Genomic DNA, 16008 nt, shown 5'->3' with positions numbered 1-16008 from the left:
ATAGAAATCCAAGGAAGCTGTATGTGCTAGGAGGTGAGAGGCTGATATGCACAGACAGGGAGAGAGACCTTGGGGGTGATAGTATCTGAAGATCTGAAGGCGACGAAACAGTGTGACAAGGCAGTGGCCATAGCCAGAGGAATGCTAGGCTGTATATAGAGAGGTATAACCAGCAGAAGAAAGGAGGTATTGATGCCCCTGTAGAAGTCGTTGGTGAGGCTCCACTTGGAGTATTGTGTTCAGTTTTTGAGGCTGGATCTTGCTAAGGATGTAAAAGGACTTGAAGCAGTCCAGAGGAAGGCCACAAAAATGGTATGGGGCTTGCAACAAAAGACATATGAGGAGAGATTGGAAGATCTGAATATGTATACCCTAGAGGACAGTAGGGACGGGAGATATGATACAGATGTTTAAATACTTGAAAAGTATTCATATAGAAACAAATCTCTTCCAGAGAAGGGGAAATGGTAAAACTAGAGGACTTGAATTGAGGTTGTGGCATGGTGGGCTTAGGAGTAATGTCAGGGAATTCTTTTTCACGGAGAGGATGGTTAATGCCTGGAATACCCTCCCAAGGGAGGTGGTAGAGACAAAAAACTGTGACGGAATTCAAAAAGGCCTGTGATGAACACAGAGGATCTCTAATTAGAAAATGAATGGTATAAAAAAAAACTTAAATGGTTTCATGTGTGTTAGCATGTCAAGTGGCGCTTTAGATGGTGACTCTGGCTGTCAAGAACTAAGACCGGTGCTGGAGAGGTTTGTACTATCTGGGTCCCGTATATGGCAATCCAGTTTAAGATGAGCTGGAGAGGGCTTCAACAAACTCCAGTAATTTGGAACATGAGGACAGTGCTGGGCAGACTTTTATGGTCTGTGTCCAGCAATCGACATGATTAATTTGGATAGGCAGGAGTGGGCTTCAACAGCAACTTCAGTAGTTGGAAACTAAGGACAAGGCTGGATGGACTTCAGTGGTCTATGTCCCAGAAATGCCAAAGAGAGACAATGATCAAGTACTTTATATCATTGTCATCGTTGGTTTAATCATGACTTGATAATGAGTGTGACTGTTGGTCAGACTGGATAGACTGTTCAGATCTTTATCTGCCGTCATTTACTAAGTTACTACAGAGGATCAGCAAGAGAAACCGTAACTTTGCAAGCTAGAATTGAGGTTCTGAGGTTCATCATCTATATCAAGATAGAGTGAGCCAGCCTAGAGACTCAGCAGCAGTTAATTGTTGTGGGAGTAGCATTCCTATCCCCCAGTGGAAGAGAAACTAATTCATTGTGTATTGGTGAAACCTAGTGGCTGGACTTAGGGACTGCTTCTCAACATTACCCCTAAATATACAGTCTGCATCTTCAGATGCCCATTACTCAGAACATCCTGAGAGTACTGTGCTCTATTTTTTTATGGCCAAGAGCAGAACTGATGGAAGGAGCAGGCAAGCTGAGGTCCCTCCAAGATAATCAGAAGGAGCTAGCATGTCATTCCAGAAATAAGCTCTTAAACAGCTGGATCATCAGAGAGGGGACTAGTTGGCCTACCACATCATTGAAAAAGGAGCCCAACTCACCCCTGGCTAATGGGAGTACCATTTAACCCAGCCATAATTTTAGTTAAGAATATTTTTCTCATCAGAAGCCAGTGAAGGCAACTAGTATTCAACCTAGAGAAACAAAAAATTTAAAACAGGAAAAAAATGCTTCTTATTAAAATGTATATGGTTTATGACAACCCCAAACTAATTCATGTTCACTTACCCTGCAGTTTCTATTTATAATACTTTACAATTGCTGTGTATTTGTATGATAAATTATTAAATGACATTGGGGCTTTTATTTTGATGAGAGAATTTTTGATGAATGTGACAGTGTAATTACTTCAGATCCCACTATGAAAATATTTAATTTTATTTACTCCGATAAATAATTAAACTTTGGAAAGTAGTCTGCACTGCTTGCCTTATGGGGGTTTTTTCTATTTGATTCTCCCTAATTAAAACAAGGATGTTTCAATGTGCACTAGATTGAAACAATATATAAACTACAGATCTGGGGAAAAAAACTTTTGCGGGTGTTTCTTCACTAGTTTAATAGACAATTTAGACAAATTGAGAGATCAAAATATCCAGAACAGAATGCATATGATAGTGTAATAATACTTTTATTTTTCTATACCATATTTTTACATTCATACAATGGACTGTATGCTATGAATGCAACAAAAATCAAGGTATATTTTATTAATTGAACACAAATTCTATTATGCTATCAATCGTTCTTGTTAAGTGTACTGTACTTACATTGTGATGTCATGAAGTATTATGAAACTAGATTTGCAATTGGTTAGTAAGGAACAGATATACAAATTACCATTATCTGCTGGACCACTGTGCTCCAGCTATACCATCCAGCTTATTTTCGAAGGAGAAGGGCACCCATCTTCCGACATAAATCGGGAGCTGGGCGTCCTTCTCCTAAGGTCACCCAAATTGGCATAATCGAAAGCCGATTTTGGGCGTCCTCAACTGCTTTCCATCGCAGGGACGACCAAAGTTCAAGGGGGCATGTCGGTAGTGTACCGAAGGCGGGACAGGGGCGTGGTTAACAGATGGGCGTCCTCAGCCGATAATGGAAAAAAGAAGGGCATCCCTCACGAGCATTTGGCTGACTTTACTTGGTCCCTTTGTTTTCACGACCAAGCCTCGAAAAGGGGCCCAAACTGACCAGATGACCACTGCAGGGAATCAGGGATGACCTCCCCTTACTCCTCCAGTGGTCACCAACCCCCTCCCACCCCCCAAAAAAAATTAAAACACATTTTTTTGCCAGCCTCTATGCCAGTCTCAAATGTCATACCCAGCTCCATGACAGCAGTATGCAGGTCCGTGGAGCAGTTTTTAGTGGGTGCAGTGCACTTCAGACAGGCGGACCCAGGCCCATCCCCCTCCTCTACCTGTTACACTTGTGGTGGTAAATGGGAGCCCTCCAAAACCCACCCGAAACCCACTGTACCCACATGTAGGTGCCCCCCTTCATCCCTAAGGTAGTGGTGTACAGTTGTGGGTAGTGGGTTTTGGGGGGGGGGGGGTTGGGGTTCAGCACACAAGGTAAGGGAGCTATGTACCTGGGAGCAATTTATGAAGTCCACTGCAGTGCCCCCTAGGGTGCCCAGTTGGTGTCCTGGCATGTCAGGGGGACCAGTGCACTATGAATGCTGGCTCCTCCCATGACCAAATGTCTTGGATTTGGTCATTTTTGAGATCAGCTTCCTCGGTTTCCATTATCGGAGAAAACTGAGGTCGCCCATCTCTAAGGCTGACCTAAATGTCAAGATGGTCGACCTAAATGTCAAGATTTGGCAGTCCCCGACCGTATTATCGAAACGAAAGATGGACGCCCATCTTGTTTCGATAATATGGGATGCCCCTGCCCCTTCGCTGGGACGTCCTTAGAGATGGGCGCCCTTAAAGATGGGTGCCCAGTTCAATTATACCCCTCCATATAATCAAACAGATAAACATGCCCTAGCAATTTAATTCACTGTTAGAACTATGCTTAGCATATAAACTACTTCCTGTTCACTAAGTCTAGAAGGAGAATACCAGACGTCATATTAATACTGCTTTATTAAAAAATATTTCAGAAATTTGTTAGATAAATGCCACAGGGCACTTCAAACTGCACTAATACCTATGGCAGCTTGCCATAGACCATGGACATAAACTTACAGAGACCTGGCTACATTAGAATTTTTACTTAATTTCCAAATGAAAGATGGCTGTTTTCAATTTATTTCATTTAGATTTACATTTAGGTACAGTAGATGTTCTCTCATCCCACAATGGGCTTAGAATCCAATTTTGTGCCTGAAGAAACAAAGGGAGAAGTGGCATGTCCAAGATCATCAGGAATGTAAGTGGAATTTGAACCCTGGCTTCCTTAGGTCCCCTTTTACTAAGCCACGTAGGCGTCTATGTGCACTCAACATGCGCCAAATTGGAGTTATCGCCTGGTTACCATGTGGTCCTTGCGGTAATTTCAATTTTGGCGCACGTCCACTATGCGCGTCTAAAAATATTTTTTATTTTCTGGCGTGCATAGCAGATGCGCGCCAAGTGGCATCTGATACACTTAGGTCATTACCACCCAAATTCTTTACCGCTAGGTCTATGGCTGGCGGTAAGGTCTCAGACCTAAAAAGGACCCGCAGCAATTTTGATTTTGCTGCACGTCCATGTTCGGCAAAAAAAGGGGCATTTTTTGCAGGCGCGCTGAAAAATGGATCTCCACGTGCCCAAAACCCGTGCCTACAATACCGCAAGACATTTTTCAGCGTGCCTTTGTAAAAGGACCCCTCAATTCTTAGCCTGATGTTCTAACCATAAGGCTACTCAGGTTCTTGAATTCATCTGGATGTGCAGACCCCTTATCAAACTGTAAAATATTTGACATACCCACCAGGTCCATCCCCACCATTACCTCTCTTATCTCAACCTTTCTCACCCCAGGCTCTCTCTCTCCTCTCCCTTCTCCACCTCCCCCCCCCCCCCCCCCCCCCCCCCCCCCCCCCCGCCATGCCTACCATTCTCCTCCCATCATAACCAATCCCCACCTACCTATCAGGAGTTCTCTTTCTCCAGCCTGACCCACTGGTGTTGTTCTTTCCTCCCAGTCAGTTTCCACAATACCCAGATCTTCTCCGGCAGTCTCTTCCCACACCCCAGCCTATTCCTGTCAGTCTCTCTCCTCCACAGTCCACACCAGTCTCATCCACAAGTGTCTTTCCCTCCTTCTTCTCCCCTCCCTCACCAACACCATACTACTCACTTTTTTTTAGTGCAGAGCAGCAGCAGAGCACATGCAGCAGTGGTAGAAAATGCTTCTCTGAATTATCACCCTACTTGCCTCCTTCTGCTTGTGGACAGCAGCGGCTATTGATGGTGCAGGTAGCCACACCTTTCCTCCTTCCTTTTCTAAGGGGTCCTTTTACTAAGGTGCAGTGAAAATGGCTTGTGGTAGTGTAGGCGCGGGTTTGGGGTGCGCACCGATCCATTTTCAGCACGCCTGTAAAAAAGCCCTTTTTTAAAATTTTTGCCGAAAATGGACGTGCGGCAAAATCAAAATTGCCGCACGTCCATTTTGGGTCTGCAACCTTACCGCCAGCCATTGGCTTAGCAGTAAATTCTCATGCAGTAACTGGGTGGTAATGACCTACATGCGCCAAATGCCACTTGGCGCGTGGCCGATACGCTCGGCCGAAAATAAAAATTATTTTTCTGCAGCGCGTCTCGGACACACGCCAAAAATGAAATTACTGCAAAAACCACATGGTAGCCAGGTGGTAACTCCATTTTGGCGTGCATTGGGCACGCGTAGACCCTTATGCGCCTTAGTAAAAGGGCCCCTAAATACAGATCCAGGTTAGCACTTATGCTCTTCCGTCTTGCTCTAAGCGTGGGTTTGGACTTCTCGTGGCAGAGATCAGCTGAGCTGAAGTGTTCCACTACTTCTCTCAGCACAGGGGTGGTCTGCTGGTGCTCATGATGGGCAATTTCCTTTCTTTCCTGCTTCCAGCCTGTATAGCCTAGTATCAGGCAGTGGCTTAAAACTCAAATGTAGCAGCAGTCTCAGAGGTCCTCAGGGGTGAGGTCAGCTTGTTCTTAGCTGTGCTTCCTTGCATCACTTCTGCCAGACGCTTCTGTGGTTTTTCAAACCCTTGCAAATCACAGGTTGGGAACCGTTATCCTAGGGAGTGCTTGTCTGCATTACAAACCCATCCACTGTTTTTGAATGTCATGCAAACCAGAGATAGTATTTTTTTTTACTCAATGTACAATTAAGTTATGGAATTATTTGCTAGAAAATATGGTCAAGGTGGCTGGCACAACTGCTTTTTAAAAGGGTTTAAAAGTTCCTGTAAGAAAAGTCCATAAATCATTATGACATGTAGGCTCGCAAAAGCCACAAGTCATTTCTGGGTATGAACAAAAAGGAATGGATCTGCTCCAGTCCAGTAGGGTGCATCTGTACAGATTGCAAATACAGAAGGGTGCAAAAAACACTCCCAGTTCACTGTTTCCTCTCATTGGTAGTGGCAAAGTGGGCAGGTCAGGAGGGTCCAGTGGGCAAGTCATGTAGAGCGCAACTATAGTTCAACACTGTCCTGCTCCGGTCCTTGGTATCGTGCTGGGTTCTTGTGACCTGAACTGGACACTGTTGGAGAGAGGATGTTGGCTTTGATAAACCTTTCATATTATGTTTTTATGAATTAAGCAACAGAAGATATACTCTGTAGAACAAAGGAGGGAAAGGAAAGACATGATAGACACATTCAAATATCTAGCTGGCTTCAATAAAGCAGTAGGAGTCTCCATAGAATTAAAAGCTCAAGGGCAAGGGTTCATCATATGAAAGGTGGGAAGTTGCCAAGGAATAGGAGCAGGTAGTGAGAATTAGAACAGACTCCAGCTGAAGCAGAAGAACCAAATAGAACTCAAGCAGGTTTGGAACAGGCACAAAGGATAAAGAGGTGAGGACCAGCTGTAGCAGCAGGACCAAGAGGGGACCAGTGACTGAGGGTCTGTGTAAGCCCAGTAGGTAGGCATTACTGGACATTTCGCATCAATTAGCAAAAGATTTGACTTCATAGTACATAAATGTATCTATATTGTTGCTAAATTGATATCTAACCATTTTACCTCTATTCAGGAAATTTAGACTGCCCCAATTTGATTGACCGCACATTTTGTCCATTAGATTGTAAGCTCCTTTGAGCAGGGACTGTCCTTCTTTGTTAAACTGTACAGCGCTGTGTAACCCTAGTAGCGCTTTAGAAGTGTTAAGTAGTAGTAGTAGTATATCTGTATTGGGCTAAGGAAAAATCAAAAGAAAACTTTTCAGAAAAACCTGCAAGACACTTTGGGGTCCTTTTACCAAGCTGCGTGCTTACCTTAGCTTAAAATGGTGTTTCGCGGTGCACGCTGAGGTGTCCCACGGAAAAATAACCCCTAAATGATTAGCACAGGATTAGCATGTGATCTTTTACCACCTTCAAAACAGGTGGCAGTAAGGGCTCGCATGCTAATTTTTGTAAATGGCCACGTGCTAATGGTTATTAAATCGGAAAATGGAAAATGGATCATTTTCTGGCCACAGTGAAAAGTGGCTTTAGAACACGGGAAAGACCCATGTAAGTTCATGCTAAGGCCACTTTTTGCCACAGCTTTATAAAAGGGCCCTTTGTTTCTACATACCGGTTACAACAGCTCCACAAGCTGTGTGTCATGGGCTGTTTCCATGAACAGCCCAATGTTTTCCTTATACAGCAGAAAAAAGATAAATTTGACCCTTGACCCAGGATGTTGTTTGAATGCCTGTGTGTAGAATACTTTCCAAGTGAGAATGAAACTTAAAAAAAATATATATATATATATATATATATATATATATATATATATATATATATATATATTTGAGCTTGGAATTTTTTACAGTTTTTCAGGAAACTTGATTTCAGTCTGAACGCTGAGATTTAGCACAGCTAGGCTTTTCAACAGGCATTTTTATGACCTCTTTTTGTTTAAAGATTCATGCGTGTCTGTATTTCTGTGGTGTGCTGCATTAAATTGGTGTGTGAAAATTTGAGGAGTGTAATTTGTACTTTTTGCATAAACATTTTTCACAGAGCACAGTTTTTCATGTTTTGATATTTTCTCCCAGAGTGATAAATGACTAGTGCTATTCTTGACAGTTAAAGCATGGAAAGAAGCAGACTCTTTACAGAAGAGTTGTTCAGGACTTTTCCTTAAAACATGCTCCCCCTCATATTTAAACCCCACGCTCAGCATTGCTTTAAAATGCCCACTGTGACATTTAGGGTCCCTTTTACCAAGTGACCTTAGCGCAACCTTACGTGGGTCATTCCCATAGTATAGTAATATAGTAAAGGGCGGCAGATAAAGACCTGTACATCCAGTCTGCCCAACAAGATAAACTCATTTACATGGTATATGATACTTTATATGTCTACCCGAGTTTGATTTGTCCTTGCCTTTCTCAGGGCACAGACTGTAGAAGTCTGCCCAGCAATCTTCTTGTACTAAAATTTCTGAAGCTAACGTCAAAGCCTCTTAAAATTTACACTCCAGCCCATCCCTATCTATTCAGTCACAATCAGGGCGTAGACTGTAGAAGTCTGCCTAGCTCCCGTTTTGTTTACAATTACTGGCGGCGCCACCCAATCTCCACTAAGATTCCACGGAACCATTCCTTCTAAACAGGATTCCTTTGTGTTTGTCTCATGCATGTTTGAATTCCAGTACCGTTTTCATCTCCACCACCTCCCGCGGGAGGGCATTCCACATATCCACCACCACCCTCTCCGTGAAAAAATACTTCCTGACATTAGCCTTGAGTCTGCCCCCCTTCCACCTCAATTCATGTCCTCTAGTTCTACCGCTTTCCCGTCTCCGAAAAAGGTTCATTTGCGGATTAATACTTTTGAAATATTTGAATGTCTGCATCATGTTACCACTGTTTCTCCTTTCCTCTAAGGTATACATGTTCAGGTCAGCAAGTCTCTCCTCGTACGGTTTGCAACGCAAATCCCATACCATTTTTGTAAATTTTTTTGCTCCACTTCCAGTCTTTTTACACCTTTAGCAAGATACGGCCTCCAAAACTGAACACAATACTCCAAGTGGGGCCTCACCACTAAGGCTATTTTTATTGCTGGGGTAAAATGACCAATTTTTGGATTTTTTCAATAATGGCCACACGATAATGTTCCCATTAATGTGTAACCATTAGCGTGTGAGCCCCTATCACCACCTATTTTGTAGGCAGTAGGGACCCATGTGCTAAACCTGCACTAACTGGTTAGCATGCGACAATGTAATGTAATATAGCTTTCATATACTGCCAACTCCCAAATTTGGTTCAAAGTGGATAACAAAAAAGCAGAGAGGAGAAATAAAAAAGATCATAAGAGGAACTTTCTAAATAAATATGGTTTTTAGGTTCTTCCGAAATAAATGATAGGAACTTAAACTTCTCAAACCCTTAAGTAAAGTATGGCAAAATTGAACTGAAAACAAATTGATCTGTCCATAATTTTCTTAAAGCGAATTCCTGAAAAGGATGGGAAATAAAGAAAATAAGGAACTCTGGGCCCCAGTGGTACTTCCCACCCCCAGCGTGCCATCATATCTGGCGCTACAAATATATATTCATTTTTGTAGTACCGGTATGTACCTTGTAGTAATTGGTTACTGCTGGGTTAGCGCGGGATCCCTTATCGCCATGTGCTTCACTTGCCGCACAGCCATTTCTTAAAAAAAAAAAAGACCTACCATTTACCCGCTACGGTAAAAGGGGGCCTCAGTGCGCATCAAAAACATGTGCCAACGCCAACACAGACTCCCTTTTGCCACAGCTTGGTAAAAGAGGATCTCTGATCCTGGAAAGTGTGACATTAGAAGCAAATAAAAAGAAACAATACAATACAATTAACAATACAAAACAAAACATAGTTCACCAGCTCTTGCCTCTTTGAATTGGTTGCCTGTTTCTTACAGAGTGTAGTATAAGATCCTACTGGGGATAACCAACAAGATTTCACCAGTGATCTCTACAGGATTACAGCCACATCAGCCTTCCAAGTCCTTGAGGTCAGCCTCCTTTAACCTGCTTGACTTTCCCTCCTTCAAAACCATCTTTCTGGACAAATACAGGAATTCAATTTTCTTTACTGTTGGTCCAGACTGTGGAACTTAATGCCTCACCAGCTACGAGCTCTATGCAATTTAGGTGAATTTAAAAAGGCACTAAAAACCGTTCTCTTTCAGCAAGCATTTGGGGTCCCCTCCGAAGAATAGCTGTGAACCGCTGTTGCAATGCTGAAGCAGCGTTAATTACGATTTATGTCTTCAGTAGTGCTTTTAGTTGATTATGTTGTATGTCTTTAATACTGTGACTGTGTAGTGTTCCCCGCGCAGGATTGTAGATGTGCAGGCTACATGCCCTTTAAATAAATGCATAAATACTTGGGGCCGGAGCTAAGAGTTTAAACATAATACAGGCCTGTAAAGGTAACCAGTGCAGATGTATCTAAGAAGAAGTGTGGCTATGTCAAACTTCTTTAAACAAAAATCAATTTTGCCGCAGTAATTTGGAGAATCTGAAGTTTTGAAAATAGTAAGAGAACAATATAAACTGTTGCAATAATCTAAGTTTAAGAAAAACTAATTTACAACATGATTGACCTGAGGTTCAGTTCAAAAGACAATATGGTATACAAAGAATGAAAACCAAAATCTCGGAGGTTTTCTCCACCTGCAGTGACAAACCTTCAGACAACAATAATTTGTCTGGAACATAAAAAGTTTGTTTTATCCTTGTTTAGCTTGAAATCGTGTATTGAACTCTAATGCTCAGTCATAGAGATACATGTTAAAACTTTAGTAGAATCCTCACTAACAGGTATTAAGAGCAACATGTCATCTGTATATGGATAAAACTTCACACCCAGAGAGGAAAAAGCCAAATCAAAAGAAGACATATATACATTAAATAATATAGGTGAGAGTGGGGAGCCCTGTGGTACCCCACAAGGAGAAGGCCAGCTGTCAGACAGTGTGTCATTCATTTTGACAATATATCGCCTATGAAATAAACATTTGTAAAACCAGGAAAATACCATACCAGATATACCCAGGAAAGTCAACTTAAACAGAAGAATGTGGAACTGTATCAAAGGCTGCAATAGTAGCAGTTTCTTACCTCTGGATAAAGATAATCTTGCATCATTAACAAGTGAAAGAAGAGCAGCCTCAGTACTGTGATAAGCTCTAACATAAACCTGTAAAGAACATAAGAACATCAGCAGCGCCATACTGGGAAAAGACCAACCAGCTCATTTTCGAAAGAGAAAGGCGCCCATATTCCGACCCAAATCGGGAGATGGGCGCCTTTCTCCCGTGGGTGCCCAAATCAGTAAAATCAAAAGCCGATTTTGGGCACCTCCAACTGCAATCTGTCGCGGGAACGGACAAAGTTGACGTGGACGTGTCAGAGGCGTGGTGAAGGTGGGACTGGGGCGTGGTTATCGGCCGAGCAGAGATGGGCGCCTTCGGCCGATAATCGAAAAAAATGGGCGTTTTTAGCGAGAATTTAGGTCACTTTTTTGGGACCCTTTTTTTCACAAAGTCCCAAAAAAGTGCCCTAAATGACCAGATGACCACTGGAAGGAATCGGGGATGACCACCCCTGACTCCCCCAGTGATCACTAACCCCCTCCCACCAAAAAAAAAAAACAACTTTAACAACTTTTTTTGCCATCCTGTATGCCAGCCTCAAATGCCATACCCAGCTCCATGACAGCAGTATGCAGGTCCCTGGAGCAGCTGTTGTTAGTGGGTGGGCTTCAGCCAGGTGGACCCAGGCCCATCCCCCCTACCTGTTACACTTGTGCTGCTAAATGGGAGCCCTCCAAACCGCCCCCAAAACCCACGGTACCCACAACTAGGTGCCCCCCTTCAGCCATAAGTGCTATGGTAATGGTGTAGAGTTGTGGGCAGTGGGTTTTGGGGGGGATTTGGGGGGGTGTTGAGCTATGGAGTTGGGAGGTATTTTACTTTTTTTTTAAATTGTTACAAGTGCCCCCTAGGGTGCTCGGTTGGTGTCCTGGCATGTGAGGGGGACCAGTGTACTACGAATCCTGGCCCCTCCCACGACCAAATGCCTTGGATTTGTTCGTTTTTGAGCTGGGCGCCTTCGGTTTCCATTATTGCTGAAAAACGAAACCGCCCAGCTCAAATCCACACAAATCTGATGCATTTGCCCGGCACAAACCGTATTATCGAAAAAAAAGATGGACGCCCATCTTTTTCCAAAATACGGTCTGTCCCGCCCCTTCACGTACCTATTCTCGGAGATAGACGCCCATGGAGATGGGCGTTCGCGTTCGATTATACCCCTCCAAGGGTCCATCAAGCCCAGCAACCTGTCTCCGACAGTGGCCAATCCAGGCCTCAAGAACCCAGCAAAAACCCAAAAACAAAAATTTTAATTAATAATGTTCAATGGACTTTTCTTTCAGGAATCTGTCCAAACCCCTTTTAAACTTAGCAATGCCAACTGCTGTCACTACATTTTCCGGCAACGAGTTCCAGAGTCTAACTACGCGCTGAGTAAAGAAAAACTTTCTCCTATTTGTTTTAAATCTACCACATTCTATCTTCATCTTATGTCCCTTGGTTCTATTATTGTTAGAAAGTGTAAACAAATGCTTCATATCTGTCCGCTCCATTCCACTCATTATCTTGTATACTTCTATCATATAACCCCTCAGCTGACTGTTCTCCAAGCTGAAGAGCCCTAACCATCTTAGCCTTTCCTCATAGGGAAGTCCTCCCATCCCTTTTATCATTTTCATCGCCCTTCTCTGCAAGACATTTTGCTGTTCCAAATATTACCCCTCTCCCCCCCCCCCCCCCCCCCCCCCCCCCCCCGTTTACTAAGCCGCTCTAGCAGCTGCCATGTGCTAATGCCGACACCAGTCCATTCACTCTGAATGGGCTGTGTCCGGCTTTGCTGCTCGGCAGCCACTAGTTCGGCTTAGTAAACAGGGAGGTTAGTTAGTAACTCAGCCACTATTGCTACGAATATTTTAGTTAACAATGGGTACTAACCATAGGTCTAAAATTAGACAGCTAACTTAAATCCACTGAAGTATTTTTAGGAATAGGTATTAAAACAATGCCACCTGATTCGGTAGGAAACTTACCAGTTTTGAGTAAACAGTTTTGAAAAGCTTAAGCCAATCTAGGCTAGATCCAGCATGAAGCATATAAATCTCATGTCTGGGGATTTTATTGAGCTTAGGCTGTTTCTGTTCATAAACTTGTGAGGTTTTAATGTCTGAATACATTCATGGTTGACTGTATGTGTATATATGCATATATATTTATATGTATTTATTTAAAATATTGGATATAATTATAGAACATCTTGGTTCCTTGGTCTTCACTCTTGATCTGTGAGGGCCACCAATGGGTCAGGGTTTCAGGATATTTGTAGTGTATATGTGTGGATTTGCATTTCTACCGCCTCCACTGCATGCAAATCTCTCCCATGCACATTCAATAGGGATATTCTGAAAACCTGACTCACTTGGGGGGGGGGGGGGGTGTGAAGACCAAAGATCTAGGTGATTGTGTGTGTCTTTGCTAAAATGACTCAACAATATTGTATACAGATTTGTTCAGAAATGGCTGGCACTGGAACAGATGTGATATATGTGTTACTGATACAGAACAGGTTGTTCGCTCATTGTAATTCAAGTCATAAACATAAACCTGTGAGTAACAAGGGAAATCTGTTCTCCCTGAGTAACCAGCTCAGCTCTTTAAACAAAGATCAGGCCACGGTAGGCAGCTATTGTAATGTGCTTCTGCTATGTGTTCCCTGCAAAAAGCTCTGGAGTAAGGCAGGAAAAGCCAGAGGGGTGAGTGGCTTAGGATGGGGACGAGGGATAGACATGAACGGGGGGCGGGGGGGGGGGGGGTAAAAACCATGCAGGGTTTCTGAGCGCACAGGGATACAAGTTCATGCAAGTGATACAGACCAGAGGCTGATGTAATAAATAGGGCCAGCTTAAAGTGGCAGCTTCGAGGAGCAGCAAAGAACAGCTGCGGTTGAAGCAATATGATGTCATACAGTCACACAAATCCAACAAACCATGACTGTGTACTTTTAAATGTTTATGAGTGTTTACAGGATTGTTTTGGGGAGATCATACTTGTGTTTAGTTATCAGACTATCAGGGAGGGTAAGGAAGAGGAGTCTACACACCTAAAAGTTAATTGAGAAGTGACAAGGCTAAAAATTCACCTCTGGTGCCTAATAGGCTTACACTGGCCCTGGTAATATGCCCAGTATTAAAACTGTATACCGACTGCACGGTTTCCTAACACATGTTTTAAAAAAAAGTCTAACCTGATAGAAACATAGACACATAACAGCAGATAAGGGCCAAGTGGCCCATCCAGTCTGCCTATCCTCAGTAACCACTAACTCTTCCTTTCCTAAGGGATCCCATATGCCTGTCCCATGCTTTCTTAAACTCGGACACAATCCCCGTCTCCATGACCTCCACCAGGAGGCCATTCCACGCATCTACCACCCTTTCTGTGAAAGCGTATTTTCTTAGAGTCCTCCTAAGCCTATATCCTCTTAACTTCATCGTATGCCCCCTCATTCCAGAGTTTTCCTTCATTTGAAAAAGCCTCACCTCTCTACAATAACGCTACTGAGGTATTTAAACATCTCTATCATATCCTCGCTCTCCTGCCTTTCTTCCAGCATATACATGTTTTGGTTCCTAAGCCTGTCCCTTTATGTTTTATGACAGAGACCGCTTGCCAATTTTGTAGACGTCCTCTAGACCAACTCCATCCACAATGAGTTTGCATGAAAGAGATTTGCATAAATGGAGGCAGTATATACAAATCAATCTCATGCATATTTATTGTGGATATCCTGAAAACTTGACTGGCAAGGGAGTACTCCAGGACCGACTTGGGAAATACTGTTCTAGATCATTCAGTGATAATCTGATATTTGCATCTTTGAATTACATTTTGCTCTTCTACCTTGTCTTTGTATTATGTATCTTATATTATTGTTATGCTTTAATATTTGTGGTATTTCTTTTTTAGGGTTTATAATGTTTTACCTGGTACCAACATTCTTAGATTTTCTTTTTCCTTGATTGTTATTTTCTTCAAAAGTATAATTTAAAAGGAAAACTTTGGATTTGCCCAGGTGTTACCTGTGAGAAGCTGCGGAGTGTTGTGTGTCATTCTGGAATCCTGGACCCTGCCTCTCCTTCTCCTCACCCCCACCTCCATTCACATGACATAGCTAAAGGACTTGTCAAGTACACTTCTTTGCTAAAATGATGAAAGGTAAATGTTTGCACTGGCGTAAGTATTTCTCCTTCCAGATAAGTACTATTCAGTCCACTACACGCAATGCTCTGGAGAAAAAGAAATGACCCCCCACTCACCTCCCCTTAGAATGATGTACTGTTATTAATAAATGAATTGAGCAATTTGTTATTTATTATTTAAGCCCTCAGAAGCAGCAGACTTGAGTGAAATATGAAATATAGGCCAGCAATTTATTTATTAGGGAAAATAATGATTTTTTTTTCTCTTGCATAGAGTAGGCCTCGCTGACCTGTCACGCAGGGAGGTTTATCAAGTGCAAAGGGCCTGGACCCTGTAAGCGAAGACTCCTTCAGAAATCTTGTAACTGACAAGCTGCCCACCATAAGTACATTGCAGAAATAATTTATTGCAATTTTCTAGGAATATTTGTGGGTGTTTTATTACCACTCTGGCATGCTATTGATTTCAATATAATGTATTAACATAATATAAAAGTGAGAGCATACACCAAGCCTTTTATCCAAATCACTTCTGATAGAGTCCGTGAACTGAGTGAATGAGGTTAATAATTACATGTCAGAGCCAAAGGTTTTAGATAACGATTCTGACTCCTGCATTGAGCAAGGAACAAGCCCTGGGTGCTTTTGTCAGCTCCGTGCTGCTTAACAGGGTGGCATGGTTCATTTGTACATTCTGAACGGTCAGTTAGATTCAAGCACTTTCATCTTTCTGAATGGCTGAAGACATTATTGCCCCCCCCCCCCCCCACCTCCGCCATGCAGTTATCTCATGTAATCCATGGCAAAGCAGTTTTAAGGGCCAGCCAGCCACATGACTGAGTTAAACCTATGCTCCAAAACAATCGTTTTCTGAAACAGAAACACTAATCTCAGGACTATCACAAGGAAGACAAATAACAAAGTGAAGGAGAAAATAGCACTTAATTTTGTGAATGAAATGCGGATGGTCTCAGAACGTCGATTATAACACCACTACCAAAAGGTAGCCAGTCACATGGGATCATTTAAATAAATTGTGAGCCCGT

Source organism: Microcaecilia unicolor, chromosome 8 (genome assembly GCF_901765095.1).
Source record: "Microcaecilia unicolor chromosome 8, aMicUni1.1, whole genome shotgun sequence".
NCBI classification, from domain to species: Eukaryota; Metazoa; Chordata; class Amphibia; order Gymnophiona; family Siphonopidae; genus Microcaecilia; species Microcaecilia unicolor.
Note: the sequence above shows the minus strand (reverse complement) of the source record.